The following is a 20,948-nucleotide window of genomic DNA, read 5'->3' as shown; positions in this document are numbered from 1 at the left end:
CTCCAGAGGCTAAGCAGAGGTGGAGCCCTCATGGAGACAGTGTGGTCTCAGGTCCCGTGAGGTCATAGAAGGAACGTGGGTGTCTGAGTGTAGCAGAGCTCTCAGGTATTAGAGTGGGGAAGCCGGCTACAGAGACGGAGCTGAAGAGGGAGCTCTCAGCTTGGGGTTCCCGTAAACTCTGATCCATGGCACAGTCAGGCTACTGCTCTTTGAGCAGACAACCCACAAGTGGCAGATCCAGGGAGACTCACCTTCCTTCTCTGGAAGCAGGGATCTGCTGGGTTTGGAGACTGAATGGGACTGTGTGCCAGAGACAGAAATGCTTGGTCACAGGCTGGGTGAGCTTGGAGCACTGCCGGAGACCAGGGAGACAGGAGTGACTGACGGCCTTTCTCCTAGGGCACACTGAGGAGTGGGGCGCCAAGCTCCCGGCTCCTCTGGGCCAGAGATTGGGAGGCCACCATTTACATTCATGTCCTCCAGAGCTCTACAGAAAGTGTTCAGGGAACAAAAGCTCCCGAGAGTGAACCTGAGCAGATTATTTAGTCCAACCCCTGGCAAAGGTGGCACAATTAAGCCTTGGGAAAAGACATCTGAGAAACACTGCAACAGGCCCCTTCACCAGAAGATCATCAAGAACATCCAGCCAAGACCAAGTTCACTGAATCAAGGAAAACAGTGGAATTTCAGAGGAGGGGAAAGCAAAGCTTGGAATGCATGGCTTTCTCCCCATGATTCTTTAGTCTTGCAAAGTTAGATAAGTTTTTTTTAATTTTATTTTTTCTTATTCTAATTTTTTCTAAATTCTCCTCTTTCCTCTTTTAACGTTTTTTAACTAGTTTATCTTAACAATAAATTTCTAACAAAATCTTTTTAAACCTTCATTATTATAGTCATATTTTATATTTCATTGTATCTAACTTTGCTTTTTGCATACATAAAGGGCTTTTTCTTCTAAAAAATTTTTGGGATACAATTTCTTCTAATAGATCAAAATATACCATAAATCCAGCACAGGGCTTTGTTCTAGTCTCCAGCCTGAGAAAATTCTCTCCACTTTCTTTTCTTTCTTTTTCCAACCAACTTAGTTTATCAATTCCTTTTTTTAGAATTTTTTAAAAATTTACATCCTTACAGTCATATTCCATTTCTTCTTTGTATTTACCCTTATTTTTGTATATATATAAGTGTGGAATTTAAATAAAAACTTTTAAAGATCCATTGAACTAAATAAAATATTTATTTAAAAAATATTAGGTGGTAGTTTCTTTTAAGAGACCAAAATACACTCAAAATCAAGTGGGTAGCTCTGTTCTGCTCACCAGCCTAATATATATATATGTATACTTTTTAAACTTTTAAAACTTCTTTTTATCCCCTTTCCTCTCCCATTGATTTGGGGTCTCTTCTGATTTGGTTAGTGTACATTTTTCTGGGGTCTTTGCCACCGTTTTAGTATTTTATTCCCTTGTTCATATATTCTTATCTGGATAAAATGACAAGGTGGAAAAACTCACACACACACACACAAAAAAAGAACAAGAGGCAGTACTGAAGGCTAGGGACCTAATCAATATGGATATTGGTAAAATGTCAGATCTGGAGGTCAGAATGACAATTCTCAAGGTGCTAGGTGGGCTCAAAAAAGGCATGGAAACTATTAGAGAAACCCTGTCTGGAGAAATAGAAACCCTTTCTGGAGAAATAAAATAACTAAAATCTAATGAAGCTGAAATCAAAAAAGTGATTAATGAGGTGCAATAAAAAATGGAGGCTCTTACTGCTAGGATAGATGAGGCAGAAGAGAGAATTAGTGACATAGAAAACCAAATGATGGAGAATAAAGAAGCTGAGCAAAAGAGAGACATACAACTACTGGACCAAGAGGGGAGAATTTGAGAGATAAGCAATACCATAAGATGAAACAATATTAGAATAATTGGGATTCCAGAAGAAAAAGAGAGAGGGGGACAAAAGGTATATCGGTGTGAATTACTGTAGAGAATTTCCCTAAAATGGCAAAGGGAGAAAGCATCAAAATCCAGGAGTCACAGAGAACTCCCCTCAAAATCAATAAAAACAGCTCCACACCCCATCATCTAATAATAAAACTTACAAGTCTCAGTAACAGAAAATCCTAAAAGCAGCTTGGGACAAGAGGTCTCTAAGATACAATGGTAGAAATATTAGACTGGCAGAAGACCTATCCACAGAGACCTGGCAGGACAGAAAAAACTGGCATGATATATTCAGAACACTAAATGAGAAAACTATACATCCAGGAATAGTATATCCAATTAGGCTGCCATTGAAAATAGTAGGAGAGTTTTAAAATGTTTCCAGGATATTAAGAGTCACTTATGGTTTGTCTCCCTCCCAATTCCATCTTGTTTCATTGATTCTTCTTCTACCCACTTAAGCCCCCATGTTGCATCACCACTTCCTCATATCAGGATAATCAAAAATTAATAGAATTTATAAACACCAAAGCATCCCTACAGGAAATATTGAAAAAGGTCCTCTAATCAAAGAGAGAGCCCCAAACTAGTAGACCAGAAAGGAACAGTGACAATATATAGTAACAGTCACCTTAAAGGCAATACAATAGCACTAAATGCATATCTTTTAATACTTACCCTGAATGTAAATGGGATAAATGCCCCAATCAAAAGACACAGTGTATCAGAATGGTTAAAAAACCAAAACCAATCAATATGCTGTCTAGAAGAAACTCATTTTAGACTTAAAGACCCCTCCAGATTTAAGTTGATGGGGTGGAAAACAATTCACCATGCTAATGGACATCAAAAGAAACCTGGGGTGGCAATCTTTATATCAGATAAATTAGATTTTACATCAAAGACAAAAATAAGAGATCAGGAAGGACACTATATCATACTCAAAGGGGCTTTCCAACAAGAAGATCTAACAATTTTAAATATCCAGGCCCCTAACATGAGAGCAGCCAACTATATAAACCAATTAATAACAAAATCAAAGAAACACATCAACAATAATGAATAATAGTAGGGGACTTTAACACCCCCCTCACTGAAATGGACAGATCATCAAAGCAAAAGATCAACAAGGAAATAAAGGCCTTAAATGACACACTGGGCCAGATGGACATCACAGATATATTCAGAATATTCCATCCCAAAGCAACAGAATACACATTCTTCTCTAGTGCACATGGAACATTCTCCAGAATAGATCACATCCTGGGTCACAAATCAGGTCTCAACCAGTACCAAAAGACTGGGATCATTCCCTGCATATTTTCAGACCACAATGCTCTGAAGCTAGAATTCAATCACAGGAGAAAAGTTGTAAAAAACTCAAATACATGGAGGCTAAAGAGTATCCTACTAAAGAATGAATGGGTCAACCCAGAAATTAAAGAAGATTTGAAAAAATTCATGGAAAAAAAATGAAAACACAACTGTTCAAAATCTGGGGGAAGCAGCAAAGGCAGTCCTGAGAGGAAAGTTTATAGTGATATAAGCCTTTCTCAGGAAACAAGAAAGATCTCAAGTATACAACCTAACCCTACACCTATAGGAGCTAAAGAAAGAACAGCAAAGAAAGCCTGAACCCAGCAGGAGAAGAGAAATAATAAAGATCAGAGCAGAAATCAATGAAATAGAAACCAAAAGAATAGTAGAACAAATCAACGAAACTAGGAGCTGGTTCTTTGAAAGAATAAATAATATTGATAAACCCTTGGCCAGACTTAGCAAAAAGAAAAGAGAGAGGACTCAAATTAATAAAATCATGAATGAACGAGGAGAAATCACAATAAACACAAAAGAAATATAAATATAAGAACATATTATGAGCAACTATACATCAGCAAATTTGACAATCTGGAAGAAATGAAAGCATTCCTAGAGACTATAAACTACCAAAATTGAACTAGGAAGAAATAGAAAACATGGACAGACCCATAACCAGTAAGGAGATTGAAGCAGTCATCAAAAATCTCCCAACAAACAAGAGCCCAAGGCCAGACGGCTTCCCAGGGGAATTCTACCAAACATTTAAAGAAGAACTAATACCTATTCTCCTAACACTGTTCCAAAAAAGAGATATGGAAGGAAACTTCCAAACTCATTTTATGAGGCCAGCATTACCTTGATCCAAAAACAAGACAAAGACCCCATCAAAAAAGACAATTACAGACCAATAAACCTTGATGAATACATATGCAAAAATTCTCAACAAAATACTAGCCAATATGATCCAAAGGTACATTAAAAGGATTATTCACCATGACCAAGTGGGATTTATTCCTGGGCTGCAAGTTTGGTTCAACATTCACCAATCAATCAATGTGATACAATACATTAGTAAAAGAAAGAACTAGAACCATATGATACTCTCAGTAGATGCTGAAAAAGCATTTGGCAAAGTACAGCATCCTTCCTTGATCAAAACCCTTCAAAGTGTAGGGATTGAAAGTACATACTTCAATATCATCATATCCATCTATGAAAAACCCACAGCAAATATCATTCTCAATGGAGAAAAACTGAGAGCTTTTCCTCTAAGGTCAGGAACATGGCAGGGATATCTACTATCACCACTGCTATTCAACATAGTACTAGAAGTCCTAGCTTCAGCAATGAAAACAACAGAGAGAAATTAAAGGCATCCAAATCAGCAATGAAGAAGTCAAACTATCACTCTTTGCAGATGATGTGATACTTTATGTGGAAAACCCAAAAGACTCCACTCAAAATCTGCTAGAACTCATACAGGAACTGACTGAAGTGTCAGGTTATAAAATCAATGCACAGAAATCAGTTGCCTTTCTACAAACCAACAGCAAGACAGAAGAAGCAAGACAGAAGAAATTAAGGAGCTGTTCCCATTTACAACTGCACCCAGGATACCTAGCAATAAACCTAACCAAAGAGGCAAAGGATCTGTACTCAGAAAACTATAAAGTACTCATGAAAGAAATTGAGGAAGACACAAAAAAATGGAAAAACGTTGCATGCTCTTGGATTGGAAGAACAAATATTGTTATGCTACCGAAAGCAACCTACATGTTTAATACAATTTCTATGAAAATACCATCAATTTTTTTTCAAAGAAATGGATCAAATAATCCTAAAATTTATATGGAACCAGAAAAGACCTCGAATAGCCAGAGGAATGTTGAAAAAGGAAGCCAAAGTTGGTGGCATAACATTTCCAGACTTCACGCTCTACTACAAAGTTGTCATCATCAAGACAGTATGGTATTGGCACAAAAACAGACACATAGATCAATGGAACAGAATAGAGAGCCCAGAAATAGACCCTCAACTCTATGGTCAACTAATCTTTGACAAAGCAGGAAAGAATGTCCAGTGGAAAAAAGACAGTCTCTTCAATAAATGTTGTTGGGAGAACTGGGCAGTCACAAGCAGAAAAAATGAAACTGGACCATTTCCTTATACCACACACAAAAATAGACTCAGAATGGATGAAAGACCTCAATGTGAGAAAGGAATCCATCAAAATCCTTGAGGAGAACACAGGCAACAACATCTTTCACTTCAATAAGCTATGACAACTTATTCCTAGAAACATTTCCAAAGGCAAGGAAAGCAAGGGCAAAAATGAACTATTGGGACTTCATCAAGATCAAAAGCTTTTGCCCAGCAAAGAAAACAGTCAGCAAAACCAAAAGACAACTGACAGAATGGGAGATGATATTTGCAAATTACATATCCAATAAAGGGCTAGTATCCAAAATCTATAAGAAACTTATCAGACTCAACACCCAAAGAACAAATAATCCAATAAAGAAATGGGCAGAGGACATGAACAGACATTTATGCAAAGAAGGCATCAAGATGGCCAACAGACACATGAGAAAGTGCTCCACATCCCTTGGCATCAGGGAAATATAAATCAAAACCACAATGAGATACCACCTCACACCATTCAGAATGGCTAAAATTAACAAGTCAGGACACGACAGATGTTGGCAAGGATGTGGAAAAAGGGGAACCCTCCTACACTGTTGGTGGGAATGCAAGCTGGAGCAACCACCACTCTAAAAAACAGCATGGAGGTTCCTCAAAAAGTTGAAATTAAAGCTACCCTAAGACCTAGCAATTGCACTACTGGGTATTTACCCTAAAGATATAAATGTAGTGATCCAAAGGGGCATGTGCACTCAAACATTTATGGAGCAATGTCCACAATAGACATACTATTGAAAGAATCTAGATGTCCCTCAACAGATGAATGGAAAAAGAAGATGTGCTATATATACAATGGAATAATACTATGCAGCAATCAATAAAAATGAAGTCTTGCCATTTACAATGATGTGGATGGAACTAGAGGGTATTACGCTGACTGAAGTAAGTCAATCAGAGAAAGACGACTATCATATGATCTCTCTGATATGAGGAATTTGAGAGGAAAAGTGGGGGGGTTGGGGAGTAGGGAATGAAAAAATGAAACAAGATAGGATCAGGAGGGAGACAAACCAGAAGAGACTGTTAATCTCACAAAACAAACTGAGGGTTGCTGGGGGTGGGAAGGGTAGGAATAGGGTGGCCGGGTTAGGGACCCTGGGGAGGGTATGTGCTATAGTGAGTGCTGTCAAATGTGTAAGCCTGATGATTCACAGACCTGTACCCTTGGGGCAAATAACACATTATATGTTAATAAAAAAATAAGTTAAAAAAACATGCTAAGTGAAAGAAGGCAGTCGCAAAAGACCACCTCTTGTATGATTCTATTTGAATAGACAAATCCATCAGGCAGGAAGTAGACTAGTGATTGGCAGAAAATAGGAGTAGGATGGAATTGGGAGGTATAGGGTTTATTTTTGGAGTAATGGATATGTTCTGGAATTTGACAATGATTATATTTGCATGACATTGTGAATATAGTCGTTTCCTTCTCCCAACCTCTTCTCTGCAGTTTCATTTTTGGGGGTCTCTTTTACCCACATTCTCAGTTACCCCTGGTCATGTGTGTTCTGGAAGCAGTTGATTTTCTTGACATATTGTCAGAAGGTCACTAGTAGAACAATGCTACATCACAGTGCTTATATCAGCCACCTCACTTCAACTCCTCACGTAGGCATTTCGTTATCTCACATCATCACAAGATGAAGTGTGACTACAGTATATTTTGAGAGATGATACACATTCCTTTATTATAGTGTATTATTATTATATTTTTCCCATTATTATTGTTAGTCTTATGCTGTGCCTCCATTATAAATTAAACTTTATCAAAGATATGTTTTTATAGGAAGAAACAGTATATATAAGGTTTGGTACTATCCACAGTTTTATATATCCATGTAGTATATTGAATGTATCCCCGATGGATAAGAGGGGGACTAATGTATACTAAAATCCACTAAATTATACTATAATCTGGTTAAAATAGTGAATTTTATGTTATGTGATTATGAGTAAAAGTTCAAATGCATTCATGGACCCAACATATAAATTAAAATAATAATTAATGAGTATCTCTCAAATCTTCCCCTACCCACCATTTCCTGGCAACCACTAACCAATTTTCTGTCTCTATGGATTTGCCAATTCTGGATATTTCATATTAGTGGCATCATTCAACAGCTGGTCTTTCATGAATTCCTTTTTTCACTTGGCATGTTTTTAAGGTTTATCTATGGTGTAGCACGCAGCAGTACTCCACTCCCTGTAAGGTTTAATGAAATACCATCGTATTACAAAGATAATTCTCAAAAAAAAAAAAAAGTCATTAAAACCAAAGGACAATTATTGACTTCCATTTTTCTTTCCAGATATGGAATATTATATACAAAATGTTGGGGAAACATCAGAATTTATATGAGCAGAGAATTAAACTGTATCAGTAATTGTCATGAGTAAATTTGGAGAAATGGGTAATAGTTGGCACAAAAAATGTGCCCACTATGAAAATAGGTACTGCTTCACATGACCAGCCCCTAAAAATAATTTAAAGGAGCCTAACTAGAACCACAGGAATGTACATATTAATAGAGATAACAGTGAAAAAATTAAGTGTGTCAGTTCAAAGTCTGTAGAAGAAAAGTGATTAGGAAGTGAAAGGAATTGAGAAATCTCTGTTTCAGTATGAAAAAATACATTAGAATGTTTGAGTTCTCCTTAAATATTAAAAAAAAAAATCTTACTTGTGATAATGAAAGATCTGCAATTACTTTAAATACCATTTTCTGAACACCTCTGCATAAAATTATTATAAAATATATTTTAAGAATCATAACACATATGAAAAATAAACTCACATACATTAATGTATCTATGGTCATCATAGACTTCATATATACATAAGAGTAAATATAGAAGGAAGCAGAATCATTTGTGAAATGAAAGGGCACAGAGCCCTACAGAGTTTCCACAATCACCACTGTAAAAATACTATTACATTATTAAAAATGTAATAATAATTACAAATTACAAATATTTAAATTATTACAAATGGTGATTATATCCTGGGTGATATGTTTAATAAGGAATGAAAAAGAAAATAAAAACCTGCTGAATGTTACAAGATCAGGGAAATCTCTTCAGTACTACAGTTGGGGCGCCTGGGTGGCTCAGTTGGTTGAGTGTCTGACTCTTGGTTTCAGCTCGGGTCATGATCTCACAGTCATGAGATGAAGCCCTGCATCAGGCTCCCTGCTCAGTGGGAAGTCTGTTTCTCTCCTCCCTCCCCTTCTCCCTCTGCCCCTCTCCTCCCTATTTCTCTCTCTCTCTCAAATAAATAAATGCATCTTTTAAAAATACAGATAGTCAATATGCTCACTGAAAAACTCAATTCAATTAGTTATTAAGAATACTGGGGGTTCACTTTGTCTTCATAAATTTTTCCAAGATTAAAAAACAAATGGTAATACTCAGTATTGTAAATAGGTTTCCTCATGCAAAATATGAAGGAATATAAATTGGTAAAGATTTTTTTGAAAACAGTTTGGAAATCTTATTTAAAAAACTAAATAGACATGACTTTTTATCCAGAAATTATACTTCAAGAAATTATTTCTAATGATATCACATCAGGCATTTCCATGTTTTGTAGATAACAAGGTGAAAAGTGAGAAACACTACACAAGAAAAGCACAAAAGAACTCCCCATTTGCATTTTGTAGCTTATGTCTTCCCCAAGTGTTATTTTAATTTTACAAAATGGAAGTATATATTTAAGTTTAAAACTGGCAAATGGAAGATATGTATACACATAAAACTGTGAGCTTAGAAAATTAGAAATTCAATTACTTACCTTACATGATAGACAGCCTATTTTCATACATTTACATATGGAGAGAAACAATGTCTGAATTTTTACAAATAAATGTTATAGATAGATGTGTTCCCTGACCCAAATAACAATTTGGGGTAATTTTTTTTGAAGGAGGAGTGGTATAACAATAGTTTACTATATGAGCAAGACAATATATTCTGTCTTTAAATATAAAGCATTTATCTACTATTTCCTTATGATATATATAATGCAAGTTCTACATATAATTCTAGTCTTATTTTCTGCAACCATCTAATTTATTATGCCCAAATTAAAGGAATGCTGTAAACCTAGGATACATTATAAGGATAAGTTATCTTTACACACTTTCATAGTAGTTTGTTTGATTTAGGCATCCTGGTACCATGTGTGTGTTTTGTTTGCCTTGTATTTATATTTTTCTACATAAAGTTATCATATCAAATTTTCTACAAAAAATCACATCAAATGTGCAAATATGAAATGACAGGATATTCATCATAGCATTATTTAAAATACAAAATAGAAAAAGACGTTATGTTGCAGGAAATTGAATTAATTAATTAAAGAAATTAAGGTATATACTTAATAAAAAGGATGATGTCTATTTATATTAATATGGAAATATGCCCATATTATGTTATTAAAGTATATGAATGGATAAAAGAAAGCATATAAAATATTGTTAGCAAGATATATGAAAGGATATTTGTCTAAATGTAAATAATAGTCACCTCTGTGGTGTGGGATTTTAGGTGATTTTTATTTTGTGCTTTAATCTATTTAGTTTCAGTGGGCACTATCATTCCATGAGTGCAGAAATTAGTTCCTGAGGGTCAAACAAATCCTGGCTATTACAATAGTTTATGTTATTCCAAAAGCCACCATATATAAACAGATATACTACATATCCATGGTTTTAAAATCTCATGGGGGGAGGTGGTGATTAAAATCTGATCCTTTTTAAAGAGGATGGGAAACATCTTGCTTTAAACTATAGTTTCTAGTGTTTGAATTTTCCACATGTACAGTTTTGCTTAATCTCACACACACACACACACACACACACAACTATTTTCACTTTGAGAAATGAAGTTTTTTTTGAGAAAGAATAGAAGGCTTATGATATTTTATGAGTATTTTCACCATATATGACAAAAGTAGGCAAAAACTGCAGTATGGCTTAAAAAGTTAAGGCCTAGTATTGCAGGTAGATAAGGTATTTCTATGTCTTAGAATATTCATTAAAATCTTTAAAAAATTTATTTACATTGATCCAGATTCCTTTCCCATAAGCTTGAGGTCTAAATAATTTCCTAGAAAAACTGTCCCAGACAGAATTAAACAGGCAAGGAAGAGTTTATGAAAGGCAATTGCATTAGCGGAGAGAGACAGAACTCAACTCCACCAAAACAGAAGATGAGAGTTATTTTAAGCGGTGGGATGAAGAGGGTGGTGCAGAGGTAAAGGGAGAGAGAATCTCAGACAGGCTCCATATTGAGCAGGGAGCCTGACTTGGGACTTGATCTCATGGCCCTGAGATCATGACCTGAGCTGAAATCAAGTCAGATGCTTAACTGACTGAGCCACCCACATGTCCCAACTACTCTTTCTAATTAAGATAAAAATAGCAAAAGTGGTGTAACATTTGTAAAAGAAAGAAAATTGCAGAGAATTTGAGAGTGTTTAAGAGATTTTCTATTGAATAATCAAATATGTAATTTATAATTTTATTAATGCTTTTGACTTATGCTTACCTGATGTGAAACAAAGTACCAAAAGACAAGGAATGATATTTTCTTGATTGCAAGTAGATAAGTGAATAATTGTGTGCTGATAATTATGGGCTGATATCTTTAATATCTTTACCACTGAGAACCATGGGAAGTGTGAAGTACCTTTTCTTTTATGTGTGCTGCAGCAAAATTAAATCTACTGGACAAAATAATCATTAGCATATCTTGAAGGCTCGTGGGGTTGTATTTAGTTTTTAGCTCATGATAGCTATTTATTTGCAATAATCTATATGCTTTTAAAAAATTAATATGGCCTTAAATTGAGAAGAGCAAAATGTGAATATTTTGAAGTTACTGTGGAGAAGTACATTCAAGTCAGACTTCACACACTGTAAAATCTGAATACTCAAATGCAAAATTGCTGAAAACAGCATCCCAAGGCTACAGGACAGTTCATTATGGTAGGCTCTGCTGCCAATGTGATCTTGAAGGCCATAGAAAAAGTGCATTGTGTTATATTTTAAGACTGCATCATAATTGTGTGCTACTGCTGTGTTTGTGGCTTCCAGAAAAGTTATTAATAGCACTCTGTCAGATAATTAGAAACATAGATCATGCAGATATTTCTTTTAATTTGCTAGAATTCATAACCTAGTATAATTGTTCTATTTTCTTTATATTCGGGGAAGGCATTTTTAGTAGAAATTTATGTCTAACATCTTGTTAATGAACAAATCTACGCATTTACCAAGAGTTTCTCTACCGATCTCTTTCAAGCCTTAGTTGTGAAGAAATGAAAATATAGAGTATATACAGATGCATATATACATGAAATGCAAACATGTAAGGTATGAATTAGATATATATACAAATACACATTTTACTTAATATATAGATATACACTATATCTTATACACACACACACACACACACACACACACACATACAGAGCGAGAGAGCGAGTGAGAACTCTGTAAGTCATACCGCAAATTTTATATAGAAATCCAGATTATGTCCTAGTAGAAAAGTCTATCTGTGGTTTCCTAAAACCACAGATGTCTGAGGTTTCTGAGTACACAGTATCTCCAAAACACAATGTTTTTCTTGTTGGTTTTTGTCTGCTTGAAAACATATCTATTCCTAATGGAGAAGGGCCTGTACTCCCAAAAGACTATCCACCTGGTAGGAGAATTAATAACTCATAAAATGTTCTCACTGCTTTCCTCTTTTGCTACAGTGACATTGCTTACTTTTCGTGTTTGAGATAGGGTTGAACATATGGGTGTAAGGGGATGACAGGGAGCTTGGGGTATTTTCACTATTCCATGTTCACAATATATCCAACTGAAAATATTTGAAGCAAAATGACTAAGTGTGTATCTCCCTCAAGCCCTAGATAAGTATGCACTTAAAGATATGACTTAAAACACAGTCAAATATTTACTTAGATACTAAGAGACAAAGTGTAAATAAATGACTGATACAAGGTTCATTTCCATTTCTGAGGAACATACAGACAACAGTTTTGAGCATTACAACACTAAAGTGGGGTCTAGGTATATGTTTGGGATTCTTTGATAAATAGTCTGATTAGGTCCAAGGAGGTTAGATTTGGAGAAACAACAAAGTAACTAAACTGATATCTGAAGAAGAGAACAGAGGTTCATTTTTCTTCATCTCTCTTCCCTGGCTTCCTTTGCTTTTTATTTTCAGAAGTGCTATCATTGAAAATGCCTCCAGGGTGTAAAAGGAATAGAGGAAAAGGAAGGGATTGGGTAGAAATTCCAGATACCAGTGAACTTTGAGGCAAAGAGACAGAAAGAACAGATGGAAATACCAAGATACAGAAGGAGGGAAGGAAGTTAACAAAGTTCTTCTCAAATGGTTATTTGTAAGCACTGCTTGTATTTTAAAATGAAAATGTTATATTGTCAAGATTCTATCACATTTGAAATTCATTCAGTGGCTGTGAATTCAGGGCCTGCTGTGTGTCAGGCTCTGAGGATCCTGTCCTCAGGTCCATATAGGCACACAGACTCTATGTCCTTGCTACTCGGTATGTGCTCTGGGGACTGCACCATTGGCTTAACCATGACTCAGAATTGGCATTTTTACAAGATCTCCTTTTAATTCGTATGCACACTGAACATCTGAGAAACACTACTTTAAATATATGACTATAAAAGCTTATGAAACAGACGTGCCTTGACACCATGAGAACACAAAAAGGGGAGCCACTTATTTTGAGGACTAAATAAAGACTTCATCTGGAAGGTATACATTAGACCTGAAGAATGCACTGGAGTTAATTAAGTGAATGTCTATGGTGAGGGTAGACAGTGATCTGGGCAGAAGGAATACTCCTAGGTATATAATCGAGAAAACTTAGTTTGGCTGGATGATAAAGAAGCATGCAACAAACAGATGGATGATGGGAGGGAGGGGTGTGAGGTGAGTGAGGACTAATGATTGATGGGTTGACACACCAACTAAAGATTTGGGTTTATCCTTTGAGTGATGTGGAGTGAGTTACTGAAGGTTTTTAAGCATCTGTTTTTCACAATATGGAGAATAGTTTTGAGACAGGAGAGGTGGCAGCAGAAAGATGCCCTGATCTTAGCACACAGGACACAGTTCTTCAGGCCTGAGGTTGTATAAATTGTATCTTAGCTATTTCTTTGTTTCAGAAATACAGAAGACATTAGTGTAGTCGTTAAAGAGTCTTAGATTATTTTTACTCATTTTCTGTTCAAGAATGGAAATATTTTCTTTTCAAAAAAGCAAAAATTGGTAGTTGTGTGATCGTTTTTCTAGTCTCTTTGGACTGGAGAGAGGCCACTATTTGCTCTTTTATGCTCAGCTTCAAGACAACAAGAGACAAAAGTCATAGCTACACAGAGTACATAGTGGAGCTCCTAAATGAATTTAGTTTAATCCTTTAGATTTTAAAATGTTTAATTCTCTGAGATATGTTTCTTACTGATGGAGATCAAAATCTGAGCATTAGAACATCTGCCAGGCTACCTGTTGCATGATCTTCATCATTCTGAGAAGTAAAATAATTTAAAACAATAAGGCTTATGTTTGGGATTGTGAGTGAATGAATGTGAGTCTGTATGTGTATGCATGTGTATTTATCAAAGTGTCATTGGATAACTGAGGACTTGTTGATGGACAAATGAGACGGGAGGGTATGTGTGTGTAGAACAGACTAATAAGTTCTGAACAGTGATAGAATGGTTTCACTATAGACCTTTATAACTATGAAGATTTCTATACTTGAACTGTACTCAGAACAAAATGAAATAAAATAGTATTTAAAATCATTTTCCATACAATTTTCACAATATCTTATGCAATCCCTGTTGCAAACCTTTAAACTCAGCCTGAATCATTTACACACACATACTTTCGAGAGCATAAAGTTGTCACAAACTCTAAGAGCCCTGTGCTGAGGCAAGTGAGCACTACTACCAATACTCAGATACACCCCAAACTTCAATAACTTTTACGTCAAACTAGATTTGTATTTCTAGGAAGGAGCCTTGTCCTTAGTACCTTAGTCCTTTCCCTATTACTTCTTTTGTGACCTGTTGGATCTCTAATACCAGTTCACACTTATCAACTTATATTTTAGACAGGAAAACTCAGGCTCTATTCAGGCTTCATGGAGCCCAACCACCATAGGGAGCAAGTGAGTCAAGGCAGTGATAATATCTCCATGTTCCATACAAATGGGAAATATGAGGAAATGTTTCTTACATTTTAGTGATCCTGATTCTTCCTACAAGGGCAATGATAGGCAAATTCTTTACTTATTTCATTATAAAAGATTATTTTTTAAAGAGCAGTTTAAAGTTCACAATAAAACTGAGGGGAAGATACAGAGATTTCTTATATCTCCCTCCTCCCCCATATGTACAGATCCCCCCATCATCAACATCCCCCACAAGAGTTGCACACTTCATATGTATGATAAATCTACATTGACACATCACAATCACCCGAAGTCCATAGTGATTTTAGGGTTCACTCAGTGTTATACATTCTGAGTTTGGACAAATATATGACATAGAATTGTACAAAGTGTATTCACTGCCCTAAAACTCCTGTGCTCTGTTTATTCATCTCATTCTCCCACCCTTAATCCTGGCAACTACTGTTTTTTTCTCTGTCTCCATAGTTTGCTTTTTCCGAAGTGTCATATAGATGGAATCATACAGTATGTATCCTTTTCAGACTGGCTTCTTTCACTTACTAATATGCATTTAATTTTCCTCCATGTCTTTTTGTGGCTTGATAGCTCATTTCTTTCTAGAACTGAGTAATATTCCATTGTCTGATTGTACCACAGTTTATTTATGCATTCATCTACTGAAGGATGTCTTGGTTGTTTCTGATTTTTGGCAATTATGAATAAGGCTGGTATAAGATCTGTGTGTATCTGTGTGTAGGTTTTTATATGGACAAAAGTTTTCAACTCCTCTGGGTAAATACCAAGGAGAACAATTGCTGGATCATATGATAAGAATATGTTTAGTTTTTTAAGAAACCATCGCTACTAGGTATTTATCCTAAAGACACAGATGTAGTGAAAAGAAGGGGCACATGTACCCCAATGTTCATAGCAGCAATGTCCATAATAGCCAAATTGTGGAAGGAGTTGAAATGCCCTTCAACAGATGAATGGATAAAGATGTGGTACATATATACAATGGAATATTACTCAGACATCAGAAATGATGAATACCCACCATTTGCATCAACATGGATGGAACTGGAAGGTATTATGTTAAGTGAAGTCAAGCAGAGAAAGACAACTATCATATGGTTCCACTCACATATGCAACATAAGCAATAGCATGGAGAATCATAGGGGAAGGGAAGGAAATCCAAAAAGGGGGAAATCAGAGAGGGAGGTGAAACATGAGAGACTATGAACTGTGGGAAATAATCTGTGGGTTTCAAAGTGGAGGGGGATAAGCGAAGGGGTTTCCAGGGTGATGGATATCAAGGAGGGAACATGCTATGGTGACGACTGGGTGTTATACTTAACTAATGAATCACTGAACACTACATCAAAAACTATGTACTATACAGTGGCTAACTGAACATAATTAAAAAAGAAAGAAAGAAAGAAAAAGAAACCTTCAGTTGTCTTCCAAAGTAGCTCTACCATTTTGCACCTGATCCTAGCAGCAATCAATGAGAGTTCTAGTGCCTCCATACCCTTGCCAGCACTTGATGTTAGTGTTCTGGATTTTGGCCATTCTGATAACTATGTAGTGGTATTTCACTGTCCTTTTTAATTTGAATTTCCTTGATGACTTTTAGGTGGTATGTCTTTTCATATGCTTATTTGTCATCTGTACATCTTCTCTGGTAAAGTGTCTATTAAAATCTTGGGTCCATTTTTAACCAGGTTGTTTATCTTCTTATTGTTGAATTTAAGGAGTTCTTTGTATATTTAGGATAACATTTCTTTATTAGATATGTCTTTTGCAAATATTTTCCCTGGTTTGTGATTTGTCTTCTTATTCTCTTAACATTATTCTTCTGAGAGGAGAATTTTTATTTTAATGATGTCTAGCTTATAAATTCTTTCTTTTCATGGATCATACCTCTGGTGTTTAGCTGAAAGTTCATCACCAAATCCAAGGTCTTCTAGATTTTCTCCAATGTTATCCTCTAGGATTTTTACAGTTTTAAAATTTACATATGTTCTTGTGATACTTTTTAAGTTAATTTTTGTGAAGGATTTAAGGCCTGTTTCTAGATTTATCTTTGCCTGTGGATGTCTAGTTGTTCTTGGAGCGTCTGTTAAAAGGACTAACTTTATTCCATTGTATTGTTTTTGTTCCTTTGTCAAAGATCAGTTGACTGTATCTATCTAGGTTTATTTCTGGGATCTCTATTCTCTTCTATTCTTCTATTTGTCTTTTCTTTTACCAATACCACAATGTATTAATTACTGTAGTTTATAATAAGTATCGAAGTCCTGTATTATCAGTCCTTTAGTTTTGTTCTTCCTCTTCAATATTATGTTGACTCTTTTAATCCTATTTTTTTTAAGTTTCCCAAAACCCAGTTGTCAAAGATGCCATCCTATCCTTTTATATCAAATACAATTTTTATTTTAGGAGTTCAGAGAAGTTTAAAGATAGACACAAAAGAGTTTTCCCAATTGATGTTTTACAAAACTACATGTGAATTCAATTTTGAGTAAATTAATGCTCCTAGTTCTCTGCAGTTTTATTTTTCTCTGTTGTTTTATTTAGATTAAACTGCTAGAAGAGTATGGTGGTGCAAAGAATATATACACATATATGATCAGTCTTAATGCTGGAGCACAAAAAGTCATACTGAGATACTGAGTTTGGCTATTCATTTTGAGTTTTTAAGAAAGAGAGCATGGTTTCACTATCATCTCAATTATTATGTTCAATAACTACAGCTAACATAAAAATAGTGGTTAAGTAGGTCTTTTAAATACCCTACACATATTAATTGATTTAATCTTCACAATGATCCTATGATAAAGATAGGATTGCCCTCACTTTTCAGATTAATCAACAAAGTCACAGTGTAGTTAAATAATTTACCCAAGGTTACATTGCTATTAGGTAGCAGAGCTGTTATTGATCAGCCTTGAAAATGTGAGTGATTGATTCAGAGTGGAAAGTTTTAGGAGATTTTTTTTTTTAATTGGCCATTCTAACTGGTGTAAGGTGGGACAAATTGTGGGACACAGAAGAAAGAAGAACATAGGAAACTCGAAAAAAAAAAATCTGAGTTCGGTTGTGGTGCACTGGCAATAGCAGCAGCCAGTGGAACTGTGCAAAAGAAAATGACAGTTAATAGGGAAAGTTCTGGATGCAGAGAGTAAGAACCAAAAAACTCAACCAGTCAGGGCAGAAGGGAAGCCCACTGCTTTGTGTGCTTTCTTTTTGTGTGGGAATGGGTCAACTTAATATTGTCATCTTTGTAGGCCCAGGTTTCCAGGCTTCATTCTGCCATGAATGAAAGTATGGCAGTCCTTAAGGTATGAGCAGTAGGTGGAAAATGCCTGCCACTTTAGTGTTTAAGAACATCTTTGAGTTATACTCAGCCATCCCCACTAGTACAATTTACCCTTCTAGAGCTAAGGACAGTTGCTGAATCCAACAGGCGTTCAACTCACTTTCCTTTAATCAGCTATGTTTACATTTATTTCTACTGTTCATAACCACCATTGTTTTTCCTAATAATTACCTTGTGATTCAGTACATTCAGTCTAATGAGCCATAGTAGAGTGTATATAATACATGGTTGAAATTTTTACAGAAAATATTGTTACCCATTTAACACGTAAAGAATTGAAGTTCAGCTAGACAGCATAGTTTATGTAGCAATGCTGATTGTTACAGCCAACAGAGATTTTATTGGAAATGTAATGTGATAATAAAAGCAGTTAACCTCCCTTGAGTCCATTCTGTACCTCTGTACCAATGGTAAGCACATTCACATCCTTACCTCTTTCCATCTTCCCAGGAACATATTAGTGGGGGATGATATGGTTTCTACTTTATGGGTGAACAAACTGAAGTTAACAGAATTTAATCACTATACCCAAGAGTTTGTACTAAATCCTTAAAGCCCAGTTTTGAGCCCAGACCTCCTTGATTTTAAAAATCTCCTGTCTTGCTAATTTTGGATAAGGAAGATGTGGTTCATATACACTATGGAGTATTATGCCTCCATCAGAAAGGACGAATACCCAATTTTTATAGCAACATGGATGGGACTGGAAGAGATTATGCTGAGTGAAATAAGTCAAGCAGAGAGAGTCAATTGTCATATGGTTTCACTTATTTGTGGAGCATAACAAATAGCATGGAGGACATGGGGAGATGGAGAGGAGAAGGGAGTTGGGGGAAATTGGAAGGGGAGGTGAACCATGAGAGATTATAGACTCTGAAAAACAATCTGAGGGTTTTGAAGGGGCGGGGGTGGGGGGTTGGGGGAACCAGGTGGTGGGTATTAGAGAGGGCAAGGATTGCATGGAGCACTCGGTGTGGTGCAAAAACAATGATTACCGTTACGCTGAAAAGAAATAAAAAATTTTAAAAAAAAGAAAAGCATTCTCAAATTTCAAAATCCTTTCTAAGGAAAAACCTTCAACAAATTGGGTATAGAAGGGAATGAATCAACATAATAAAAGCCATATACAACAAAGCCACACCTAACATTATGTGTATATATACACACACACACACACACACACACACACACACACACACACACACATATATATATATATATATATATATACAACAAAGCCACACCTAATATTATGTGGAGATATATATATATATAGATATAGATATAGACATATGTATCTTTTAAGATCAGGAACAAAACAAGTTTGCCCATACTCCCCATTCTTATTCAATAATATAGGTGAAGTCCTGGTTAGAGCATTTAGGCAAGACAAAGAAACAAAAGACAATCAAATTTTAAAGTAAGAAGTAAATTATTTCTTGATGAAATGATGGTGTACAGAGTAAATCCTAAAGACTCAATAACAAACTGAGGGTTTTGGAGGGGAGGGGAGTGGGAGGTTGGGTGAGCCTGGTGGTGGGTATTAAGGAGGGCATGTATTGCATGGAGCACTGGGTGTGGTGCATAAACAATGAATCTTGGAACACTGAAAAAATAAAATTAAATTAAAATAAAAAAAGAAAAGAAGTTTTGATATATAATATACAATGGATTATTACTTAGCCATGAAAAAGAATGAAACCGAGGGTTGCTGGAGGGGAGGCAGACAGATGGGCTAAATGGATGATGGGTATTAAGAAGGGCACTTGTTATGATGAACACTGGATATTGTATTGAAGTGATGAATCACTAAATTCTACTCTGAAATTAATATTACACTATATGTTGACTAACCAGAATTTAAATAAAAACTTGACATTTTAAAAAAATTTAAAAATTTAAATTAAAAATTTTAAAAAGTTTTTAAAAAATATAAATGAATCACCAGACTATACAAACTTTTAAAAACACTTCAGTTGACCCTGTATAAGGAAAATTATGTTGTGCTGACTTTAAAATAATGTCATTTGAATTACTGTGAAGAAATAACAGTTATTATAGCTCATTAGGATTATTACACATTAATTTGATTGTAATCAATATACAAAGAATTTTAAACGAAATGGCTAATTTTAAATTATTTTATGCATCAGCTGAAAGCCCTAAAATAATTACTTATATCACAGGTTTATGGTTAAGGCTAAAATAACATTTATCTGAGTTATTTATAATAGAATATATTCCTACAATACATACCCAATTTAGCTTTTGTTTATTCAACATTTCAAATTATTAATCATCATCTACTATGTGCTAAATAATGCAGATTTACTGATAAAATCAAAATAGACAAGATGATGTTTTACTTCAAGTTAAGTTAGAAGCCACTGAAAAAGAACGTCAATAAATCTCAATAGCCAAATAAGCACAGAAAAAACAATGCCAGAAGCAATGTGACCTCTAGGGAAGAAGGGACTGCTCTGATCCTGGAGGAAAGCACTGAAGGCTGACAGGTGGAGATGGGGCTTTGAGCCGCATCTTGAAAGACAGGTAGACTGAATAAGCAGAGGTTTGGTGGGTTTGTAAAGCAGAGGGGTAGAGGGGAAGTATACGAAGAAGCATTCTGACAGAAAAGTGGGAGGTGTCTAGCTTAGCAGTTTCCCTTTGAGGTCTTTCATGACTTGACTGTAAACATCTCTTTTACTCAGATGACTCTGCATCAGCAAAATGTGCCTGTGTTACTTAGGATAAGGCTAGCTGCTATGAAAATAAACCTCATGATTTCAGTGGTTTAACTTACAGGACAGTCACTTCTCACTCCCAGAAGCATGCAATGAGTGTCCTTCTGGTCAGTAATCAGCT

At 35.5% G+C, this 20,948-nt stretch overlaps 1 protein-coding gene and 2 non-coding genes across 4 annotated transcripts in view; 2 read left to right on the top strand and 1 right to left on the bottom strand.

The window, feature by feature from the left end:
• The window catches only part of IL1RAPL1 (interleukin 1 receptor accessory protein like 1), a 1,474,879-nt gene that overhangs the window by 564,528 nt on the left and 889,403 nt on the right, over window positions 1–20,948 (bottom strand). The gene's annotated exons all lie outside the window — the stretch shown is intronic.
• On the top strand, window positions 13,981–14,058 carry LOC116583839. The gene has a single exon (XR_004282935.1). It is a non-coding gene; the product is annotated as a small nucleolar RNA U2-19 (small nucleolar RNA).
• LOC116583838 lies at window positions 14,230–14,299 on the top strand. Its single transcript, XR_004282934.1, has one exon. It is a non-coding gene; the product is annotated as a small nucleolar RNA U2-30 (small nucleolar RNA).

Source organism: Mustela erminea, chromosome X (genome assembly GCF_009829155.1).
Source record: "Mustela erminea isolate mMusErm1 chromosome X, mMusErm1.Pri, whole genome shotgun sequence".
Lineage (NCBI taxonomy): Eukaryota > Metazoa > Chordata > Mammalia > Carnivora > Mustelidae > Mustela > Mustela erminea.
Note: the sequence above shows the minus strand (reverse complement) of the source record. Positions and strands in the feature narration are given on the sequence as shown.